The sequence below is a fragment of the Epinephelus fuscoguttatus genome, linkage group LG4, assembly GCF_011397635.1.
Source record: "Epinephelus fuscoguttatus linkage group LG4, E.fuscoguttatus.final_Chr_v1".
NCBI classification, from domain to species: Eukaryota; Metazoa; Chordata; class Actinopteri; order Perciformes; family Serranidae; genus Epinephelus; species Epinephelus fuscoguttatus.
This window is the reverse complement of record NC_064755.1, coordinates 9,315,833-9,341,364: the sequence shown is the minus strand read 5'-3', so window position 1 is coordinate 9,341,364 and position 25,532 is coordinate 9,315,833. Positions and strand designations below refer to the sequence as shown.

The window sequence follows — 25,532 nt, the reverse complement described above, 5'->3', positions numbered from 1 at the left end:
CAAGTAAACCTATTGACAAAAAACCATCAACACAAAGGCTCTTTTAAGAGCCACCCACTTTCTCTGAAGATAATTCCTGATGTCTCTTTAGTCTGAATTGTTCCGTCACTGTTTTATTAAGCATTGTGAATGACATGATTTCACAAAAAGCAGAATAAAAGAAATTCTAATATACGCCTGTCTCATGTGACTGCATTATAAGGTGAAAACACCCTGCCTTTTTGAGAGACAGATAAAATTAAGTTAACCGTAACTGGCCAAAAAAATCTAATCTTTTTGCTTTGTGTATATATATATATATATATATATATATATATATATATATATATATATATAAAAAATAGTATAATATAAGTTAACTATTTAAAGGGCTATAGTTAATAAAATTAGTCTATATAGTTGTCTAGTAACAAGTCCACGCTCTACCACTGTATGTCAATACATGTTTAATGATAGCAGTAGTGATCCTGTTTATTATCATTATTTCTTCTAAGCCTGGATCATGACTCTTTCCAATAAACTGAGCACACTTTTGTCATAGTATACAGATAAGATGACTATTCATTTTACAATACACAATGAATTCAGAATTAATACATCAGAGATGTGTCTCTATTTTGTATTGCCCACTATAGCTCCAACAAAGCACAGTCGTGCAGTCAAAAAAAACAAACCCTATTAATTAATTAACGAATTAATGACAGAGTGCTCTTTAAGGATGATGTGGGTGGCTCTTAAAAGCCTTTTAGTAGTGAGTTTGCTGATGACAGCTCACTTCTTCTTGGCTGCTGCTTTCTTGACTTTGGGCTGCCTTCTTTGCAGGGGCTTTCTTGGCTGCAGGGGCCTGGCCACCTTGTTGGGGCTCTTAGTGGTCTTTTTCTCTTGCATCTTGGGGCTCTTGGCTGCTTTCTTGGCCGCTGCGGGTTTCATGGCCTTCTTGGGAGACTTTCGGCTGCTGGCTATGCCGCTGTCTTGGGCTTTTGGCCGCTGCGGGCTTCTTGGCTTTAGGAGCGGCTTTCTTGGCGGCTTCTTGACCTTCTTGGGTTCGGCAGCCTTCTGCTCATCTTGAAAAGGAGGCCCCGGTCCCTTTGGTCTGGACCAGAGAGCCCTTAGCCACCAGGGCCTTGATGGCCGTCTTGACGCGGGACTTGTTCTTGTCCACATCGTAGCCTCCGGCAGCCAGAGCCTTTTTGAGGGCGGCCGCAGACACGCCGCTCCGCTCCTTGGATGCGGCCACAGTTTTCAGGATGAGCTCGCCGACGCTGGGACCGGTCTTCTTCGGTCTCGGCGCCTTCTTCTTGGCGGCTTTGGCCGGCGCGGCGGCAGGCTGGAGCTGGAGCTGTCTCTCTGCCATGTTCTTGCCTTAACACACAGAGTGTCTGACTGGACTGTTGAAAGCTCCGAGCAGGAGGCTGTCCTTAAACACACCGTGAGAATGGAGACTCAGCCCAGTGGCTCCTCTGTGCAGTGTGAAAGCTGGAGCACTTGTGTTTTCTCTTGACTGACAAAGGTGAAAAACTAAATGTGGGACAAGTGCTGAAGGCTGACAGTGAAGCCGATAGCGGACTTGTGTCTCTTCATATTCAAGTCATGTAGAGCTCTGATGCTCTCTGCATTTTGTCTGTGGAGCCTCCAAACCTCACTTATTCACCGCCGTGGCCAGCACTGCTCAGCTTTTCACACTCATTTGTCTCCTAAAATGACTTCAAATGCACCACAGCTCCACCAAAGCCGTTTTCCAGCAGCCCACATGTTTGTTCAGGGACTCCGTGTAAAAACAACCATCTGTTGTTGATGACTTTGTTATAAACTGAAGTTATTTTGGCTGCAGCAAACACACTGATGATGGCCGCCGTTTAGTCAGACTTGTATCAGAGCTGCTCACCTTTTTAACTGTCAGCATGTTATCTGCTGAGGATTACTTTCATATAAATTGAAAATCATACATTAGATGATGATAATAATAATAAATATAATTATTTATTACTAAAGGGTTGATAATATTAATGATTAAACACATGTCATCTGTCTGAGGAAGCATAAAGTGGTTTCAAACAGATACACTGTTTCACTTTAATCATTCCTGAATGTCAGAAAACTTCATTATCTGAGAAGAAGCCTAAATCGAGTGAATGCATAAAAGCAAAGGACCCAGGGGTTTGGGGCTTTAGATCTGAGTATTAAATATAGGAATCTAACTGATGATAATAGCAACGTGGTAATGGAAAATTTAAAGTTGAGAGGCCTTACATTATGGGTACCTACAATAAATACATGGGTGGTGTGGATTGTTGGACTCATTTGCTGGAAAAAAAACAAGTTTCCAAAGAAATCGCACAACTGCTACAGTTACATCTTCTGACACACCATCATCTTCGTTGTGATCAACACCTGGCTCCTCTACAAGCGGGACTGCAAAGCTTGCAATATTCCCAAGAAAGAGATGCATCTTCTTCATCTAGCATCTTCTCTCATCCTGGTAGGAATCCATTTCTGTTGTTTACCTTATTTACAGTAGTATTTCACTGATTATACTGTTTTGTAATATTTTTCTCATCTTATTCAGACAAAATCAACTGTCAACACACCAAGGTGGCCATCTTATCACCAGTGACATCCATGACAGTAACACCACAGAGACCTGTGACTGTTCAGAAGAGGTCATGTCCACCAGTGGATGTGCCTTAGGACATAATCCATTTCCCAGTGAAGACAAAAGAGGACAGTGCAATAAAGGCTAGAATTGTAGTGTCCGTCTCTGCTTGTCAGAGGAAAGGAGCTGCTTTGTGGAGTACCACTGTACATGAACACCGGGCACTGGTTTTTAAACAAAGTTGTCATCACCGTCTTCTCCCATTAATTTAAGTTCCGTCTGCCTCAAAGTTTTCATCCTGTATTTTTCTTTTTAGAATAAATTATGATTCATAAAACTGTGACTGTTGTGTGGTTATTATTCATGATGTTTAATGTTACAGAGCTTTGTATAAGCAAAAAGCAAATGAACCCTTAGTTCAGTATATATGTTCTGACAGTGTGAGTGCAAATACACAAATTCTGCCCCCATCCAGGCCCAATGTTGCAATATTACAATTTGACTGTAAAACTTACTAAAAAGTAAGTGCAGACTGACTGAAATTTAGATTTCCTTCAAAAACCTCAAAATAACACACCAGTTCTATAGAGAAAGGGTAAACTATTTGGCAGCTTAATGAAACTAGTTTGATCCAAAATGACAAACAATATAATAATAATAATAGTGGTGGTCCAGTATTTTACCTTTATCTGTTTTCCTGTATATTCGAAGACTGCGACAGATTTTTACTTATAGCAATAACTTAATACTATGCATAAGCACCCTGGACAGCTCCTTAATCTGAAACCAATTTTGCAAAAAAAAGCTTAACACTTCTCCTTAGGTAGTGAAAATCTGAGTTATATCATCTGACAAACAATATAGCGATGGGAAGAAAAAAAATCCAATTTTAATTTCATTCCTCTACCTTGTGTTAGCTGATTATGTTGGTACAGCCTCTATGTAGCCTGCACTTTCCTGTAGGGATATGTACATGGTTATGATATATAAAAGCGCACGGAACTCATCCCTGCCATGAAAGCTGCCAGAGAACGCGGCGACATAGCCTACATCCGATATGATAGGCCTATTGTCCATCCCCCCTCCCAAACGTAAGGGATGGGAGCTAGAGCCCAGCTCTCTGGTCTTCTTCAACTTAAGCTCCTATTCAGCATCACCATGGACTGAACTGAACTACTGACAAGGAATCAACTCACTATGAACTTACCCAAGTGTTTAATTTTTACACTTAAATATCTGTAGTTTGAGGAATAAAATACATGAACTTGAAACACTTTTAAAAAACAATGATATTATGGTTATAACTGAAAAACATCTAGATGGTTCATTTGATGACTCATTAATATCTATTAATGGTTTTTCTGTATATCGTAGGGACAGAAACAATTTTGGTGGTGGCATAGCAATTTACATACAAGATCACATGCCAGTAAAACTACGATCTGATTTAATGAAGGATAATATTGAAGCTCTGTGGATACAAGTGCATTTACCTTTTACTAAGCCAATAGTTGTTGGCTGCTACTATAAACCTCCTAACACTAATATGGAGTATCTGAATGATATTTGACAGAGTGACTGATGAAAATAGAGAAATGTATCTGCTTGGTGATTTTAATGTGAATTGGCTTGCAGACAACTGCCACATGAAGAATAGGTTATTGTTAATTTCTAGTACCTGCAATTTAACTCAGATAGGGCCGGATCTACTAAAGGTTTGCATGTATAAAAACGTGTGCAAACTCATTGCACGTGCAAAACAAATGTACAAACTGATTTCCTAACAGGTTGCATCTTTCAAAGGTGCAAAATAGCATGTTTGCATCCAGTTAGTACGTTTGCTGCAATAAATATGCAATATGGGGCGTTTACACGCAATTGTGTGTGTGCTGGGAGGAGAAAATGTAAATATATTAATTTAGCACACACAAAGTGATTTATCAAACCTGAAAGCAATTTTGCAAATAGAAACTGCATCTATATTTAACACGTGTCAAAGGGAGGCGCAAACGGTTTGTATGCGTAATTGCGCACACGTGTCTGCGGTTATTGTTGCAAGAAGGAAACATCAAAACGATGAAAGAAGACACAGAGAACGTATTTTTCACCCTTGTGTGAACATTTTTGGAATGAATGAGGAAAAAATCATTAAAACATATCGCCTATCCAGCATTGCCATTTTGAAACTGTTGGAGGAACTTAGAGCGCATCTGGGTCATTCCAGTGTACGATAGCTGTTACAGCTGGGATCTCCCAATCCCGTTTTTCAAATGTGCTGTCTGAACTCCTAAATGCCATCGCACCAGATGGCCAGGTTTATTAGGTTTCCATGCACTCGGCACTCCTTGAATGAGACCGAACAAGGCTTCTTTGTATTAGCTGGATTTCCCAGAGTTATAGGAGCGATTGACTGCACCCATGTGCAGCTTGTGCCCCCCGCAGACACTGAGCATGTGTACAGAAATCGCAAACACATGCATTCATTGAATGTGCAGTGCGTTTGTGATGCCAAAGCCATCATTACCAATGTTGTGGCAAAAATAGTCAGTACACGATTATTTTATTCTGAGAAACAGTTTTCTGTTTTTCAAGTTGCGAGATGGCGAGTTTGGAGATGGCTGACTTGTAGGTGAGTCAATTTGTAAAATCCTTTGTAAAATAATTACATTAAAAACAAGAGCATGTTTCATATTGATTCATACGGGTTTTAAGGTGATAGTGCATATCCCCTACACCCCATCCTCCTGACACCTGTTCTCAACCCAACCACTGCCAGAGAGGTAAGGTAGGCTACAACGAGGCCCATATCCGCACACGGAATACTGTGGAGCACACCTTTGGAATACTGAAGAGCAGGTTCCGTTGTTTGGATCGCACCGGAGGAGCACTGCTGTAGAGGCCAGAAAAAGTGGCCCAGATTGTAGTGCCCTGATTTATTTTTCTATTTTCATTCAATAATATGTAATGCAGAAATACACCTTGATTAAATATATGCTGTAGATTAGAATAGGAGTGTTAGTGTGACCCAGTAAACTGCAGAGCATTGCAAAGTTAAACAAATCAACATTTATTGAAAAAAAGATGATTGAAATCACTTTCTAGACTCCAAACATTATTATCAAACAAATACACAGTCTTATTAACATCTAATTATATTAAGCCACGAAAAATCATATTAAAGACACATTGTTTCAGTCACAAAATATATTAGGCTATAGCTCTAACATTTATCGTGGCAAAAAAACAAAACTAAACATTTATTTATCTTTAGGGATGGGTATTGTTCAGATTTTAACTGTACTACTACTCTTATCGATACTGCTTATCGATCCGGTATTTTAACGGTACTCTTAAAGATACTTTTTGAGAAAGAAAAAAACAAATTAAGAACATAAATTGCTTTATTTTCTCAATTCTCATTATGCAGCAAAATAGTTTTTTAACAAAGCATTTTACTTTTTACAACTTGAAATGTAAAATACATAAAATAATAGTGTTGTCCGGTACCAAAATTGGGACCCACGGTACGATACCAGTGAAAGTATCACGGTTCTGAGTAGTATCACAATACCACAGCAAAAATTAGACAGATGTGCCTTTTGTCATTTATAAAAAGATAAATCACTTTTCTATAATACATCAATGACATTTCAATGGAATAAATTACTTATTCATACTTCAAAACAGCATCAATAAGTGATTAACATGGATCAAAATAAAATAAATGAATAAAATAAAAATCAACTAGCCACCCTCCTCCCCTGACAAGTAAAGAACAGTCCCTAAAGTGTGCTGAGGTTTGTGGACCGTTACCTGCCACAGAGAGAAATGTGAACGGCTCGTTTCCCCTCTGACACGCCACATACCTGTGTGCCGCCACGGCTCAGCTGTTCAGGTACTTCTGGACAGTCATGACACCAACAAAGAGGAAAATATTTGACCTGAAGCCAGGCTTCTCCGTCGCCGGTAAGCTGTTATCTTGTGCCGGAAACTCTATTTAGTAAATAGGGTCGCAAAATAGCTAATGGTTATTAACTCCATGTGTTGGCTGCTAGCATAATGTTACAAACCTGGACTGGACGTAGATGAACTAGCTGTGCTAGGGCAGTCAAACACTGTACATATTTTTCTCTGAATATGATGCACTTTCGCAAGGTGTTTTGACAAATTACTAGTGTTGCCACCCTTACACGCAAAACATTTGTCACAAAGAAATAAATAAAAGCCTATGTGTAATGTGTGAGTGATGGGTTGGTTTCTGCCCTGTGGGGGTATTTTTTTTTTTCCCAAGGTGACCATTCTTTCCTGCAGTGTCATCAAGTCAGAGACTTGGTGGGTATATTCATTGCTTGTATATCTGGGTATTCTGTAACACATTTTGATAGCAATGTTTTGGACGACCTGAAGTTTCTTTAATTGTGCTCCTCCAATGTTACACCAGGCAGGCACTGCGTATTCAAACAGACGCCGAATGTAGGATTGATATACACATATGGCGGTCTCTGGATTTGCTCCTCCCCGTTTTCTGCAGAGCACTTTCAGGTGGTTGAGTCTGCATCTTGCCTCACTCTTAACTGCAGCAATGTGTGCTGTCCACTGCATATTCTGTTGAAACATCACTCCAAGAAATTTTGCTGTTTGGGTGACCTGAAGAGTTGTGCCATATAGTTTAATATTTATTTGGTCTTTTTTATGGGTGTGTCTGGTGAAGAGTACACAGTGTTTTTGTTGGGTTAAGTTTAACTCTCCACATATTTGCCCAGCCACCCATCTCTGTGATGCACCTCTGTAGCTTCTTGGCAGCATATTTTGTATTTGCCGTAGAGGCCCAATAGCAGAGGTCATCTGCAAATTATGAGACTTGTCCCTCTCCTCTGGGTGGATAAAATATGTCACTAATGTACAATAGAAAACAGTAGGGGGCTGAGGGCTGAGCTCTGTGGAACACTGGCTTCTGGGCTACTTACTCCAATCTCTCTGTCCTTTAAAAACTTTTTTAAAGCACCACCATCTGCTGTGGGAGTTTAAGGTTATGGTCCAGTAGCCTGTATATGAGTCCTTCATGCCACAAACGCTTTTTCAATGTCAAAAAAGACTCCAATTGTTATCATTTTTCTGTTAAAACCCCTTTGAACATCTTCTGCCAGCCTCAAGATGTTGTCAGTTGTGCTTTTCTCTATCCTGAATCCTGCCTGGTGGACCCCCAAAACTCCCAGAGCATCAAAATGTTATTGAAGTCTGTCAGCCAGCACTCTCTCCAGTAGTTTGCCCAGAGTGCTCAGGAGGCTAATCGGTCTGTAGTTGGCTGCCAGGTGAGGGTCTTTGTTTGGTTTGGGGATCATTGATACCAGCGCTGATTTCCAGGGCTTAGGAAGTAACCAGCTTGGAGGCAAAGAGTAAAGAGGTCTGCAAGTTTAGCCAGGGATTCTATTGATGATTCTTTGATGAGTTAGTTGTCCACTCCATCTTCACCGGGAGCTTTTACTTTAAGTTTTCTAAAGTGTTGGTGAAGCTCTATTATTGTGACAGCTTTTATTAGAGGGTTGTTGGTGTCTATATTTGTTATTGGTAGATGGATAGGCAGAATAACCTGTCGCTCTTCAATTTCCTTCCACTCTGGATCAAATAGAGGGTCATCTGGACATGAATGGATATTTTGCAGGTGCTCTTTAAAAACATTAGCCTTTTCTTTGTCTTCCTCTATCACCTGGCCGTTATGCCTTAATACTGAAATTTGTGAATTATTTTTCTTTCCATTTAGTTGATGAATTTTCTGCCAGAATGTTTTGGGATTCAGGTCGTTATTTAGGTCTGTATAAAATTTATCCCATGTTCTTTCTCGCTCCCTCCTGATTTCTCTTCGTATTTGTGTTTGTATTTGGTTGACTCTTTGTTTAATCTCTGGGGATCTTGTTTTCATAAATTCTCTTCTTAGTTTCCTTTTTACTTTTACAAGGTGCATCAGAGAAGGTGGGAGATTCTTTGGGCCCTTTGGATCTCCTTTAAGGGCTATTAAACTTTCCCTCTCTGAGAGGAGGATTTGTCCCAGCAAAAGAACTTGTTGGTCGATAGTGGAGGGTTCTGGGTCGCAGGGAGGAAGATGGACTCACTGGTTGGTGGTTGAGAGTCTGAATGCTTCCCAGTTTGCTGTTTTGTAATCATATTTTGGTTTGACTCGCACGATACAATACAATACAATGGCTTGTACCTGGTGGGATAGTTCAGGGCTTGTGCCCTTTTCTATCCATTGATGTTGCTGGTGGTGGCAGAGAGGTGGGAGGAGCAGGACTCTGGAGGGAAGAAGACGCATGCGGGGCAAGGCATGAAACAGAGAGAGAGAGAGAGAAAAGAGGAAAGAAAACAGGACAAGAAAAACAAACAAAAACAAAACAGAAAGACAGAGTGTGTGTGTGTGTGTGTGTGTGTGTGTGTGTGTGTGTGTATGAGGGGTCAAACGTTTCACGCAACCACACTACAATGTGTCACTTGTGCCTACTTAGGACATATCAGATCTAATCAAACCGCGTGAGTGCACACCTACATTTTACATAGGGTTACTATGGAGACATGAGTGTTACACACACGCCCGCTACATGACGCGCAGGCGTTGTTCGCTCAACTCACATGACACGCTCACATGTCTTATCAGTACGCATGCACAGCGCGTTACAAACGCCACACATACACTACACCTGCGTGTGTGTGTGAATCTCACACACACACAGTGCATGTACACATCACCTGAACGAGTCAAATTACTTGGCAAACTGTCTGTCTCCATAGTTTACACACGCAGGCAGGCGTGTGTGTGTGTGTGTGTGTGCTGGCAAGAGTGGAATGAATGGATGAATCAAGTCGCTGCAGACATACGCCTGCATACACACGCATGATTTTTTTTAAATTTTTATTTTATCCTCAAAAATCAGAGCTACGGGCGGCACGGTGGTGTGGTGGTTAGCACTCTCGCCTCACAGCAAGAGGGTTGCCGGTTCGATCCCGGGCGTGGGAGCCCTTCTGTGCGGAGTTTGCATGTTCTCCCCGTGTCAGCGTGGGTTCTCTCCGGGCACTCCGGCTTCCTCCCACAGTCCAAAGACATGCAGATTGGGGACTAGGTTAATTGATGACTCTAAATTGTCCGTAGGTGTGAATGTGAGCGTGAATGGTTGTTTGTCTCTATGTGTCAGCCCTGCAATAGTCTGGCGACCTGTCCAGGGTGTACCCTGCCTCTCGCCCGATGTCAACTGGGATAGGCTCCAGCCCCCCGCGACCCTCAAGAGGATGAAGTGGTTAGAAGATGAATGAATGAATCAGAGCTACTGACCACCCTCGATGTCTGGCTGTGGTTTAAAAATATTTAACTAAGATAATATATAGGCTACAACAGCCTAATTGTGAATATATAGCTTTTTATTGAATTGGATCCTAAATGCTGCAAACCTCCATCTGTATGTTTTTAATCAATAGTTGTGTTTTCATAAACATTTTTTTTTTTTTGCATTTTGCTCTTGTGGAAGCATAAGTGAAATGGTCGGAAACTGGGCCAGAAAGTTCGCGACCTCGTTCCCATCTTCTTGAATGGACTTTCTTTGTTTTCCATTAGATATCAAAAACTCAAATACTCAGAGGTAAAAAATCACTGGAGACACGTAGAATCAGATGCAACTGACGTTAATGTGCTCCCAGGCACCAAACACATCACAACTCAATGAGTCAAGCTCCGAGCAGGACTGGAATTTCTTTGTTTGCGCACTCGATTTTATTGTGAAGATTTTCTGATGAATCATCTATTTCTTAATCCTTCCCACTTGGCTCTGATTGTAACAGTGTCACATTTCTGCTGAGTTTCCACTTTTTCTGTAGTCCTTCCCCCTTGGAGCTGAAACATAACGGTGTCCCATTTCTCTCCCCCTGATGGCTGCTTTAATCCTTGCACTCATTCATAATAGTATTCCCCACTCTCCTTTTCTCCCTTGGAGCCAATTCCACCGTATAATGTTTTTCTGGGCAGTCTAAGACCCGCCTCCTCTAGGGTCATATCAGGATCAGCTGTAATTTCCCTAACTTTCCACCAGTGGTTTCTGAGCCCATCCTCCACACTATTTTTAATCCTAGGTACTTCTCCACCACAATGCTTAAGTGCTGAGTGAGTGTGTGTGTGTGTGTGTGTGTGTGTGTGTGTGTGTGTGTGTGTGTGTGTGTGTCATAAGAATATACATGAAATAATAACCCAGTGTGTGATTTGTCAGTTAAACAGAGTACATTGCTTCAACAGGTATCTTTTGAAAAGTCAACTTAAAGGTACAGTATATGTTTTCAGTAATTCAGTACATTACACTACACCCTTTTGTGAATTTGACTGTTTATGGAAACAGCTTTTCAGACATCCTTAAATCTTAAAAGATATATCCCACACTCTTTCCAACGGGCGGGGCTAGCAGCCGTTAGTACCTGGCAGCAGTAGCAGCTGTGGTTGGACCCGGCTGCCCACATCGCGCATCATGGGCATAGACGTCGGAACTAGGGGTGCAGGGGGTGCGGCCGCACCCCCTGCCATCCATCCCCCCCGCACCCCATCAGCCTAAAAAAGCTTAAAAAAAAAAAAAGAATCTCAATTTAAACTCAATTTGTCTGACTTACATTTTTTTTCAATAAGCTGGCTGTTATAATTAAGAGTATTAAACCGCAATTCTTGTTATTTGAATGGCGCAACACGGAAGCATGATTTTGTAATAAAACAGGTGTTTATTTTAGGAGCCAGGTGGTGAAGGGCTTTGCGCATACAATGTTCCAACAGGGGACAGCCCTCCATTCCGAAACCCTGCCGTTCCGAACGACCCCCACTCCGAAATTGATTTTCAAGTCCATATCAAGTTTCCTGCATCAAACACTGCCGCACGCTCTCAGTCACTCACACAATTCTGAAATTCGTTGTACTACAAAAGCTTGAAATGAACGTTCAACTCATTGTTTTTTTGTTGAAAATATGTCATTGTCTTCATTTCTTATGTATCATTTTGCTAGCAGCAATCACATTTAAAGGAGACGCTTGCCAAGTCTTTCTACGCTCGCTGTCCGTGGTGCTGAAATCCCCACTGCAGCGACTGCTGCTGCTGACAGCAGACCGGGGGAGAAAAAAAAGACATTTCTTTGCTCTGTGCTTTCAGAAAATAGTCCCACTGCGTTTGCCAGGGCATATCAGGCTGTGTGATTCTGCACAAAGATTGGTTTAACGCATTAGAGTAATTTCATACAATTTTGGACATTTAACCCTATGGGCCCGAACAACGCATAGTGCGTCCACATTCACACCCGTTCTTCTCTGTGGATTTTCTCCACCGTGCGTCATAGTGAAGCCACGCATATCACGTAAAACAGGGAACTGTAGCTTTCCGAGAAGGCAAAGCACTTGTCGGTAGACCAATGTTTTCACAACGAAAAAATGATAAGTTACACTAAAATGATGCATAACAGAGGTTTCATACAGCTTTGCACACATTACTCTTGGATGGATTACTCCCGAATGCAGGCTCGCACAGAAATGCCATGCATATCACATGAAAGCGCAGGAGCAGAGCTTTCCAGGGATACCACACACATCATTGTACTGTCATCCCATCATGCTATAAATACAGATTGATTGTCTACAAAATAAAAACCTGACGAATTTCTTTACAATCCATTCTACAGATCTTGTTGTCAGTCACTTCAAATAGTGAGGAATATCGTATCTTACCACGTCTTAGGCTTGCGTGTGTTTCTCCCTTTCTATCCACATTTGTAGTACGGCTTTCAAGATGCAAATATCTCCATATTGTCCAGTTGACACTCCATCAAACTTTGTATGACAAGACCAGCACACTTCACCTTTGCGCACCCAGACAACTGCAGCCTAATTATGCATGCTGACAGGGCCGTAGTCACCATATACATTGAGGGGGACACGTGCCCCCCCACCACTGCCCAAAATATTCCCCCAATATATAACTGAAACTGAAAAACAAATATTATCTTGGGGGACATCATTGCACTTGGCTGACTGCTTTGACTATTTTTCTATGATCTTATATGTAAATATTGCATATTTCTTTCAGATAAAACACATTTTTGACTTGTGAATGAGTCAATGGAATTTCTTGCAATAATGAAAAAATACTGGCAAACATGTCCGCCTGGCACAAACCACATGTTTTGGACAGCTGTGAAGTGACAGAATGTCCCAGCATCATGGTTCTTATATTGCCAGATTCCAGGAGGAGACTGATTTCCATTTGAAGGCAAAGTCTTGTTTAGTTTTTTGATTCTCTTTTCTTTCCTTCTTTTAATTTTGTAGAACTGCAAGGACATGAAATGCACATTTCTTCATCCAAATCATCAACATGTCTCTTAGACCCCATCCCAACTAGGCTACTTAAGGAGGTCTTTCCTTTAGTTAACACTCATATATTAGATATGATCAATATATCCTTATTAACAGGCTATGTACCACAGTCTTTTAAGATAGCTGTAATTAAACCTCTACTAAAAAAGCCCACCCTGGATCCAGAGGTGTTAGCCAATTATAGACCAATATCTAATCTTCCCTTTATGTCAAAGATCCTTGAGAAAGTAGTCGCAGACCAGCTGTGTGATTTTCTCCAGGATAATAATTTATTTGAGGAATTTCAGTCAGGATTTAGAGTGCATCATAGCACTGAGACAGCTCTAGTTAAAATTACAAATGACCTTCTGATTGCTTCAGACAAAGGACTCATCTCTGTACTTGTTTTATTAGATCTTAGTGCGGCGTTTGACACAATTGACCATCAAATTCTGCTGCAGAGACTGGATCACTTAATTGGCTTAAAAGGTTCAGCACTAAGCTGGTTTAAATCTTATTTATCTGATCGTTTTCAATTTGTTGGCGTTAGCAATGAACCATCCTTACGTACTAAAGTTTGTTTTGGAGTTCCATGAGTTCTGTGCTCGGACCAATCCTGTTTACTCTATATATGCTTCCTTTAGGTAACATCATTAGAAATCACTCTATAAATTTCCATTGTTATGCGGATGATACTCAGTTGTATTTATCAATAAAGGAAGAAGAAAGCAATCAATTAACTAAACTCCATAATTGCCTTAAAGACATAAAAACTTGGATGAGCACCAATTTCCTGATGTTAAATTCAGACAAAACTGAAGTTATTGTTCTTGGCCCCAAACAACTCAGAGACTCTTTATCTGATGACATAGTTTTTCTAGATGGCATTACTCTGGCCCCTGCCACTACCGTAAGAAACCTCGGAGTAACATTTGATCAAGATTTGTCTTTTAATTCTCATTTAAAGCAAACCTCACGGACTGCATTTTTTCATCTGCGTAATATTGCGAAAATTAGGCCTATCCTGACCCGAAAAGATGCAGAAAAATTGGTCCACGCTTTTGTCACCTCAAGGCTGGATTATTGTAACTCTCTATTATCAGGTAGCTCTAGTAAGTCCTTAAAAACTCTCCAGCTAATTCAGAATACAGCAGCACGTGTACTAACAGGAACTAAGAAACGCGATCATATCTCTCCTGTTTTAGCTTCTCTGCACTGGCTCCCTGTAAAATCCAGAATTGAATTTAAAATCCTACTGTTAAATTATAAAGCTCTAAATGGTCAAGCTCCGTCATATCTTAGAGAGCTCATAGTACCATATTATCCCACCAGAACACTGCGCTCTGAGAACGCAGGGTTACTCGTGGTCCCTAAAGTCTCCAAAAGTAGATCAGGAGCCAGAGCCTTTAGCTATCAGGCTCCTCTCCTGTGGAATCATCTTCCTGTTACGGTCCGGGAGGCAGACACCGTCTCCACATTTAAGACTAGACTTAAGACTTTCCTCTTTGATAAAGCTTATAGTTAGGGCTGGCTCAGGCTTGCCCTGTACCAGCCCTTAGTTAGGCTGACTTAGGCCTAGTCTGCCGGAGGACCCCTCTATAATACACCGGGCCCCTTCTCTCCTTCTCTCTCTCTCTCTCTCTCTCGTATCCTATTACTGCATCTAGCTAACCCGGCCATTCTGGATGTCACTAACTCGGCTTCTTCTCCGGAGCCTTTGTGCTCCACTGTCTCTCAGATTAACTCATATCACAGCGGTGCCTGGACAGCGTGACGTGTGTGGTTGTGCTGCTGCCGTGGTCCTGCCAGATGCCTCCTGCTGCTGCTGCCATCATTAGTCATTAGTCATACTTCTTCTGTTATTATACACATATGATTATTGTCACACATGTATACTGCCAGGTATTAATACATACTTTCAACATATTGTACCGCAGTAACCAGAACTATAACTATAATATTATTACTTTCATTAATGTTGTTGTAAGATACTGTCATTACCTGCATCTCTCTCTCTCTCTCTCTCTCTCTCTCTCTCTCTCTCTCTCTCTCTCTGTGTCATATGGATTACTGTTAATTTATCATGTTGATCTGTTCTGTACGACATCTATTGCACGTCTGTCCGTCCTGGAAGAGGGATCCCTCCTCAGTTGCTCTTCCTGAGGTTTCTACCGGGTTTTTTTGGGGAGTTTTTCCTTATCCGCTGTGAGGGTCTTAAGGACAGAGGGATGTCGTATGCTGTAAAGCCCTGTGAGGCAAATTGTGATTTGTGATATTGGGCTTTATAAATAAAATTGATTGATTGATTGATTGACATAGAATGAATGTTACAATGTGTACTAAATAACATCTTCCACTGTAAATATTTTAACCTTTTTAACAATGCCTTTTAAAGACATGAATTAACACCAACATGAATTTAGCTGCTAAACATTCACACAGTTGTAATGAAATGGAATGAGTATGGCAGATAAACCACATGAATTGCTTAGAAATGTAACTTAAAGATAAAGCGCACAAGAAATGTAATGACTCATTTTTATGAATCACATGAATTGTAATGGGCATGAACTGCAAATTCTCCCAAAATAATAATGCACAAATCACTCTCAAAGTGCACAAATAAATCACGCGAGTGAACAGGAGAACTAAATCAGCATTAGCTCACAACAAAAGCATATAAGCCAGCATCACAAACAGTAAAATGCAGCCTAATGCTAAAGGCTAACAGAATCAGTTACATGACTAGAGCTGATTAGCAGCAAACGTGACATTTCTACCACAGAGTGAAAAAGCAATTGGACTCTGAAACAGGTACCATCAATAAACACTAATGAGACAATGAATTACTACTTACAGACATATATTTGCCCGGCCTTGTCGACTAGAAATGAGAGCTGCACATGGCTTTGTTATTGCATGCCCAAAAACGAAAGTGTAACTGAAAGGAAAATACTATTGGGTTAAGTAATGTGAAAAGGCACCCATAGAGGGTGCTGTTGAGTAAGCTCAAAGAGCTGAACAGAAGTATTTCCTTGTTTTGTGGTTAATTGTACACATGATCCGTTTGACCCCATCATGCGGTCCGTTCGTCCCTGCAGACAGGGTTATATTGTTTGGCACATGTCCCCCTCAATGTATGGTGACAGTGGTTATTCAGTACAGCATTATTCAGTACAGCATTCAAAATACACTTCAATTGTTGTCTTCCATTGTGAGAACATACAAATACCATTATCTTGAGTGTACTGTAATGTGTATATGTAATGCGTTATGTAGGTTCCCCTTGTCCCTATTTTCCCATGAAAAAGTCTAATGTATTTCATTCAAAATACACTTTATTGTTGTCTCTCACAAATTCAAATCTCTCACAAATCACAAATTCAACTTATTTTGTCTATGTTTAATGTTGTGTATGTTTAATGTTATCTTGTGTATGTTTAATATGTTTTTTCTGGATGGAGCATGTGTTACCCCGGGACATTTTTGTCCATTTCCAAAATTCAAAACTCCCTCACAGACAAATTAAAAGGTCACAGGGGGGTGATTTTTTGCATGAGGGTGTCATTCTGGGTGTAATTTCAAAATCTCAACTTTCAGCACGAAAATCCATTATTTGACCCTGTAATGCATTTTTATCCTATCCATGACCCTTCAAGTGGACAAAAATGTCCATTTTCTAGAAAGTGTCCAACAAAAGGTCACAGGGGGGTGATTTTTTGCATGGGGGTGTCATTCTGGATGAAATTCTAAAATCCCAGCTTTCAGCATGAAAATCCATTATTTGACCCAATGACTGTGTTTACAAGGTCTTTAGTATCCCGGTTTTGATTGGGTTTTTTAAGTATCCCGTTTTTGTGTTTGTGCATGTAAACACCATATCCCGAATTCAGAAACCAGGTTATGCCCTTTTCCCGGTTTCAAGAAACCCGGTTTTGCCACCTGGAGTACTCCAATAGAAGCCGGGATACTGGAGCATGTATACGCCTTATCCCGGTTTCATGAATGGTTCAACTACGTCACACAGCCGGCTGAAGGATGCCCTACTCATTCTGAAGTTTTCTCTCTACTCTGAAACTGTGAACTCCATGAGAACGATCCTATCCCACCAGTCACAGCTATGTATTTTCATCCACTGTTGCCTTGTACTGCGTGGTGGCAGTGACAGCCGAATACTAGAGCTTGAGATTCTCTGCGCGAGCCCGGCCTAATAATGTCAAAATATTATTTACAGACTGATTTAACAGACGATCACTGCTGCCACGATCACTGGAAAGTCTGGGCGAGAGGCTTCCACAGAGGAGCGCCCAGTTTGCACCAGCTTTAAACACGTTATTTCTTTCACTCAAACTGCGTGTGGCTATTAGCACTGGTGTTAGTGAATTAGACCTTGTTTATCAGTGAGAATCATTTGCATAGAAATGTCCAGTTTTTTTTACAATATTTATTCACAGCCCTTCACCACCTGGATCCTAAAATAAACACCTGTTTTATTACATAATCATGCTTCCGTGTTGCGCCATTCATTAAGATCCTATGTTTCTGTCATTCAAATAACAAGACTTGTGGTTTAATACTCTTAATTATAACAGCTAACTTATTGAAAAATGTCGGGTTTAAATCAGGCTCGGGTCCATAATTACAGTTAATTGGACGGGCCGGGACGGGCCCGGACATAATGTGCACAACGTGCATAACGGGCTGGATTTTTTGGGCCCGATCTAAGCTCTACCAAATACCTATCAAAGTTGGTGACGTATTCAATATTTGTTGTCGCTCTCTCCTCCCACTGCTGAAGATGAAGTGAATGAGCCATAGCTGTAATGCAACGTGAGTGTTTACTAATGCTAAGCCCGCTAGAAGCCACAGAGGTGTCATTTTTGTCTTACTTCTAAATATAATAAATATATCACATTTCCCGCTCAATTTGTTGTAAACAAAAGACGTAAAAGATGTAACACACGCCTGCGCAGATAGGATGCAGTGATCAGAAAACGGGTTACTGGTATTTATCATGTATACAGGGATATGAATAACCGGGTTTCTCTGTGTTCCATGTAAACATCATATCCCGGATATGCTCAAAACCGGGATAAGCCTCAAAACCGGGATACTAAAGACCTTGTAAACATAGTCAATAACAAATGGCTAAATGACAGGTGGACATTTTTGTCAACTTGAAGGGTCATGGATGGGATAAAAATGCATTACAGGGTCAAATAATGGATTTTCATGCTAAAAGTTGGGATTTTGAAATTTCACCCAGAATGACACCCCCATGCAAAAAATCAACCCCCTGTGACCTTTTGTTGGACACTGCAAAAGTTTCTAGAAAATGGACATTTTTGTCCACTTGAAGGGTCATGGATGTAACTTTTTTGAAGGGGAACACAATTAAGGTGTTTCCCAGCATGTTTGTGGACAGCATCCTCAGTCCCCTCTTTAAATGTTTTCAGTACAGCCCCTGAAAAAGTTGGAAGGCAAAATATGTTATCTCACTGTATGATACTTAATTTCAACACTAGGCGGTGCTGCTGTCAAAGCAGCTTCTCCATACTGACAAAAAATAATAAAATAAAGATTAATAAAATTGATAAAATTAATTTTCACCCATTTAGAAATTAGATTTCAAAAATCTGATTACACAAGTGTGTTTACCATCCCCTTAAAGTCCACAGTGTACTCTCAATTCAGTATTTACAACTTCCAGATCTAGGAAAAATGCTTATATTTTTTAAAAACTACAATTCCCTGGGACCGCATCATGCAGTCCCAACATAGTTGTAGTTCTTCTGATTTGCAAAGTATGGTTCGAAATAGGGTTGTAAAAGATATATCTACCCAGTACATCTAATATTTAGTAAAGCCGAACTAGTTATTACACTGCATCTAGATGAACTATGTTAAGATAAAGTAAAGATGTCGGCTAATTTTCGATATTTTAGCTAATACGCTAGAAACGGCGTTTTTGGGACAGTAGGTTTGTTTACAGCTTGTTGTAAAATAGGGTCCTAAAAAGACAGATATACTGAATATATCTAATATCTAGTGAAGCCGAACTAGTTATTACACTGCATCTAGATATGTGCTGCCACCAAAGAGGTCGTGGTCATTTCACGTATTTCTGTGAGATCAGGTTGAAAATGGCACAAAGAATGCAAACTGTGTGATAGTAACTTTGACGCTAACATTAGCTAGCTAGCTAGCTAGTAACGCTAGCTACAAGAACTGCATGGATGGGCAGAAGCATAATGTTACGTTAATGCTGGTTCATGGCCGGAAAAAAAAAGAACCATAATTTAATTTGGTCCGGACCTCAATGTAAATGGTAGTAACCGGACCGAAAAAAAAAAACTGTTTAATAATTAAAATAGTGAACCGCAGCCATGCAATAATGTTAGCTAATAACAGTCATTGAAATTGGCCCTGACTAAAACCAAAGCTGGAGATATTCTCAGACGACAATCATGAAAAAGGAAAAGTAGATTTTAAAAAGATTTATATTGCTAACAGGAAATAAAAGATAATGTGCTAAATATAGCTACTTACCGATCAATTCAACCTCTCTCTCTGTCTGTGTCTGCTACTCCAACCAACTGCAGGCAGCTAAAAATAAACTACAACAGCTATGTAAATTCAAATTTGGCAGGTTCCTTCTTGCGCGGAACACCCAGCAGGTAGCAACTGTTGCTGCTGTGCTAATACCGCATGCACACAGGCACACACACACACACACACACACACATTACAAATGTATTGGGAGTCCACGTGTTAAGGTTTGATTACAGAGGCTGTTTTAAAATTTCATGTGGTGAGCAGAAAAAAATCAACTACAGCGTTCAAATATTGAACGTGATATCAACATTCAGATGAAGTCGTAGTACGACGTTCAGATGCCCAACCTGTTATGGAGGTCATGTAGACGTACAGATATGGTCCTGGACTGACCAACGCGATATGGACCTGATCTGGCGGTCCAATCGACGGCAGATGTTTGGTGGATTCACGTGATATGCGTGGCTTCTTGCTATGACGCACGGTCGCGGAGAAAAATTATCCACCTTATTTTTCACGGAAACACGGTGGCACAACAGAACGCAGCCAGCTTCCGTTTTGTTGTGCGATACTTCCAGTTCAGCACTCTTGACCACTGTGTAAATGGGAATCGCCTTGTTGTTGACCTTGTTGAGTTTAGCTATATATACATATATATATATATATCACATTTTTTACGTCACTATATCACCGTTTAGACTAATCTGATGTTTGTAAAGTCTATAAACACAATGATTGAACAAACATTACTATTTCTGTGTGTGTAATTAATAACATGGTTATCGTAGATTAGCTGGGCTAACCGTTAGCTGTTAGCCGTTAGCCGTGTCTGTAATAACTCAATAATGCAATAAATGGTCCGTGAAAAAAATATTTTTTCCAGCAGATGTCTTAGTTACAACATGATTGAGCTAACTGGAGTAGTTTCATGTCATATCTGACAACGGGAGGCTTTTAACGGATGACGATCCCGATGTTAGCTTTGCTGCTAGTGTTAACGTTAGCTGTCCCTGTCAGCCGCAGCCACTAATGCTTTCTAGACATCATGATTTCCCAAAACTGAATAAATACCACACATAGCAACACAAAACTGCTTTGCTAGCTCAATCATGTTGTAACGGCTGGATGGTTGATGCGTACATGCTGATTCGGGTGCTATCAGAGCCGATCCGCGCATCACTATGGCTTAATGATCAACTCAGTCAATAAAAACAACCCGTCCTGTGTTAGGAGTGTATGTCACTGACAGAAAGAAAGAAAGAAAGAAGGAAAAGAAAAGATAGGAAAGCAGCGTACACCTCACATATTTATTTATCACACTTGCGCACATGTTTGGCTGGCATGCAGAAGCACCATCTGTGTGTCTGTGTGTCAAGGATGCGAGTCGCAGCTTCAGCTGCTCAGGTAGAGAGGCTGTGTAGCCTGGTGTGTTTTTTCGCTGATTCGGTTCTGCAGGTTCTCTGCTGTTACACTGGAGACGGGGATCAAGCAGTTTGTCTCACTCGGGATAGATTGTGCTTTTTTGGTTCATAGTTTTTGATTGACGTGCGATTTATTCGCCACATCCCATTTACTGTTACAACAAGCTCCAGGCCCAGGCTGCCAAAGTCACGCCCCTTCCGGTGAAGCTCATGGGACCTTAGATCAGAAAAAATGTGAATGGCAGTGAATGAGGAGCACATTGATACTGACAGATTCCAGACAAGCTCAGTTATACTGTTACATTAACTGGAAAGTGGTTTGACTTACTACAACAAATATAGAGTCAATATTAAAGGTGGTGATGTTTAATTTAAAGATATACATTTAATTTATCCAACAAAAGAAATTCTTAAAATGTACAGACCTTACATTACTAATTATTAAAAAAGGACATTACTTTTTATTTGGAGAAAAACAATATGGACAGAAGACATCTTTTATTTTTAAACGATCGTATTTTAGATGGAAAGTTTCACATCCGCAAAAGCAAATGGACTGAAAGGAAACCCAATATACACCAGTTAAAATATGAACTGACCAATATGAAAGCCATCGGGACTTTGAATGTTTATGAAGCCTTAAAATCCTCTCTATAACTTGAATGTACTCACGACTTGGTATATTTGTTTTTATTTGTTTACATTCATGTTCATGAATTAAAATAAAATTGGAGGGAAAAAAACAGTTACACAATAATGAAAAGATATCCCGGCTGCCAGCATTTTCTGGTGAGATAGGCTATGTTAAACAGAAGGTAGTGGGGAAATGTCTGGAGGAACTCTAGAGGAAAGAGAAGTTGCAGAAGAGTGGGCTTCATTATTAAGCAGCTACAGTGGCAGTGGAATTAATGTAAGTGCATTTTCTAGAAAATAGCTTTTTTAAAATAAGAGCCTTCTAAAAAGTCAAATATGAGGTGTTTTCTCATATTTGATTTTTTAAGAAGGCTCTTATTTTGAAATTCTACATCACAATCAAATGAAATTTAGTGTGTGACATTCTGAGATGGTCTACTATCAATCTGAAGTGAAACCATCCTTTGGAACCGTGAGATTTCATTTTTATTCAAAATAAAAATAAAATCTCTATACAGTCTGGTATTTTGGCACTAACTCACAAACCCCAGACTCCACCTTGTGGCAGAAACAGGCAACAACACACAGCACCCCAACTGCTGTGGAAATAAGTAGGCTATAATTTTTTTTTATTTTTTTTATTTTTTTTTTTTAAATTTTATGTTGTCAATTGCACACAGGTCCGAACACATGCATGCACAAACTGGACCTATACATGCACTAAGTGGAGAGATGTCAGAGTGGGCTGCCCATGACAGGCGCTCTGGGCGGCCCTTACACAGCCTGGAGGTGTGTTTGGGGTCATTGTCCTGTTGAAAAATAAATGATCGTCCAACTAAACGCAAACCGGATGGGATGGCATGTCGCTGCAGGATGCTGTGGTAGCCATGCTGGTTCAGTGTGCCTTCAATTTTGAATAAATCCCCAACAGTGTCACCAGCAAAACACCCCCACACCATCACACCTCCTCCTCCATGCTTCACAGTGGGAACCAGGCATGTGGAATCCATCCGTTCACCTTTTCTGCGTCTCACAAAGACACAGCGGTTGGAACCAAAGATCTCAAATTTGGACTCATCAGACCAAAGCACAGATTTCCACTGGTCTAATGTCCATTCCTTGTGTTTCTTGGCCCAAACAAATCTCTTCTGCTTGTTGCCTCTCCTTAGCAGTGGTTTCCTAGCAGCTATTTGACCATGAAGGCCTGATTCACGCAGTCTCCTCTTAACAGTTGTTCTAGAGATGGGTCTGCTGCTAGAACTCTGTGTGGCATTCTTCTGGTCTCTGATCTGAGCTGCTGTTAACTTGCGATTTCTGAGGCTGGTGACTCGGATGAACTTATCCTCAGAAGCAGAGGTGACTCTTGGTCTTCCTTTCCTGGGTCGGTCCTCATGTGTGCCAGTTTCGTTGTAGCGCTTGATGGTTTTTGCGACTCCACTTGGGGACACATTTAAAGTTTTTGCAATTTTCCGGACTGACTGACCTTCATTTCTTAAAGTAATGATGGCCACTTGTTTTTCTTTAGTTAGCTGATTGGTTCTTGCCATAATATGAATTTTAACAGTTGTCCAATAGGGCTGTCGGCTGTGTATTAACCTGACTTCTGCACAACACAACTGATGGTCCCAACTCCATTGATAAAGCAAGAAATTCCACTAATTAACCCTGATAAGGCACACCTGTGAAGTGGAAACCATTTCAGGTGACTACCTCTTGAAGCTCATCGAGAGAATGCCAAGAGTGTGCAAAGCAGTTATCAGAGCAAAGGGTGGCTATTTTGAAGAAACTAGAATATAAAACCTGTTTTCAGTTATTTCACCTTTTTTTGTTAAGTACATAACTCCACATGTGTTCATTCATAGTTTTGATGCCTTCAGTGAGAATCTACAATGTAAATAGTCATGAAAATAAAGAAAACGCATTGAATGAGAAGGTGTGTCCAAACTTTTGGCCTGTACTGTATATACATGTCACACGTCCGTAACATGAAGCGTTGCTGCTTCAAGAGCTGACACTTCCCAGATAGCACACATACATCTGGCCGACGTCGGCCCGATGTATCAAGTTTAGATCGTTAAGACGTAGCAGGGAGAGCATTTGCTCATTGCCAAAACGTTTCTGAGACATTGGCCTTTAATCGAAAATGACCACCACGCCATGTTCAAACGATCAATAAAAGACGCTGCACTCAGTAGGCGCTCCTTCAGTAATATTCATATGCTTCGTTAACTACGACCTTTATTCATTTAGGTCGGGCCTTTCAAACTACAAATATTTCACCATTCAATGTGAGAAATCAATGCTAACATTCAAAAATAGCTGACTGTTACCCTATTTTGTGCGTAAGTGTGCACAATGAAGAGACAAAAGTCAGTTTGACAAACTTTATTTTCAAATTTCCATAAACAATATCTGATGGCCAGTCCGCTTCTCCTGGCAGCCTGCACAAGACAGAAAAGACGATGAGCACATAACTTCAAGAAACAAATCCCAACTTCACCACTGTATTTTTTTTTTAGCATTTCAGCTGTCTTTTAGCCAGATTGAAGGCTTTGGGTCCGTCACTCTGCTTAATTTACTGTTGAAACTGTTAAATAACGGGATCCGACGTTAACTCCATTAACTGTTAACAGCAGCTCAACAATCAGTCCTTCATCTTGGACAAACAGTAGTTTCAAAACTGCGTTATTACCTGTAGCCACCGGGGCGGTTTGCTTTGCAAAGGAGGAGACCTTGACTGATAAATTCCCCATAAAATCAACAACATACCGAAGGCATCCTTAAACTTCACTATTTGACCTCCATGCTCCTCTCTGCTCTTCTCACCCAAACTTGCGCACCCGTTCTGGGATACACAATGTTGGCCTGCCCCGCCTGACCTCCATAGTCTTCTCCGCTCTTCTCACCCACACTTGAGTACCCGTCCAAGGCCCTGGAGGTCAGGCCGGGGGGCCGCGGGACCACGGGTGCCAGCTCCGGGCACTTCCACTTTAACCCAAAAGGAGTGCTCACGATAACCAGATGAGCAGATAACGGCAAAGAGGGAAAATAAAATGAAAACGCCACAGTTATAGCCTGTTAGCTAACATGACCTAAACCACTAAACTAGCTAACTAGCTAACTGCTAACGAAAGATAACGTTAGCTGGTGGGGAATGTGCTATATACACCCAGTCATACCTCACCACTCACCAGGAACCTCTTTTAACGGTCACAGAAGAAACAACATACTGTAGCTATTTTCTGCCACTTTATTCCAATTAGCTTACCTGAAACCAACTGCGATGAGATGCTGTGTCCTCCGAGCTCAGTTCCAAACAAACACCGCGGAGATGAAATTACGCCTTCAGTGGCGACTTCCGTATGTGGGCAGACATTCTACGGCACTGGGCCAACCCAAAGCTGACGTAACAGAGACGTTTGATGAGCTGGGACAGAGATATTGGATAAAGCGAGATACCCCACTCAGCTCACTTCCTGATTCAGTGACGTCAGCACCAAGCCCCCGTAGGAGACTTGCGGCAGCTCTGAATGTATTGTCGTCAATGAGGAAAAGGAACGTGATCACAATTTATGGTCAATTCTTTCGCCCTATAGTCACTTAAGTAAATATTGGGTTCGTTTTCCCAAAGCCACACATCTTACCAACATTCTGACACTAAAGCATCCTGCATTTTTCATCCGCACAGATCAAGAGAAAATTAACTTTGTTTGAGCCCTGTCCGTCACAAAAAACAAGTTCTCGCGATTTTTTGTGATCTTGATAAACAGGCGGTAAAATCACAGTTAGCTTATGAACAGTTATTTGCCGCTAGTAATAAATAAAAAATGCCCAAGCTTTGTGCAGCAATAGGCTGCAATAATAGGAAGAATGTATTTTCATTCCACCTGCTTCTCGATCCGCATACACAGACGTCCACAGAGCCTCTGTTGAGTTTGAGTTTGGGTTGAGAGAGAACAGGCTCTGATTGGAG

General features: G+C 40.8%; 2 pseudogenes; one reads left to right on the top strand and one right to left on the bottom strand.

The window, feature by feature from the left end:
* LOC125887275 (uncharacterized) overlaps positions 1 to 25,532 on the top strand; it is a 753,166-nt pseudogene that overhangs the window by 14,677 nt on the left and 712,957 nt on the right.
* LOC125887951 (histone H1-like) lies at positions 772 to 1,354 on the bottom strand (annotated as a pseudogene).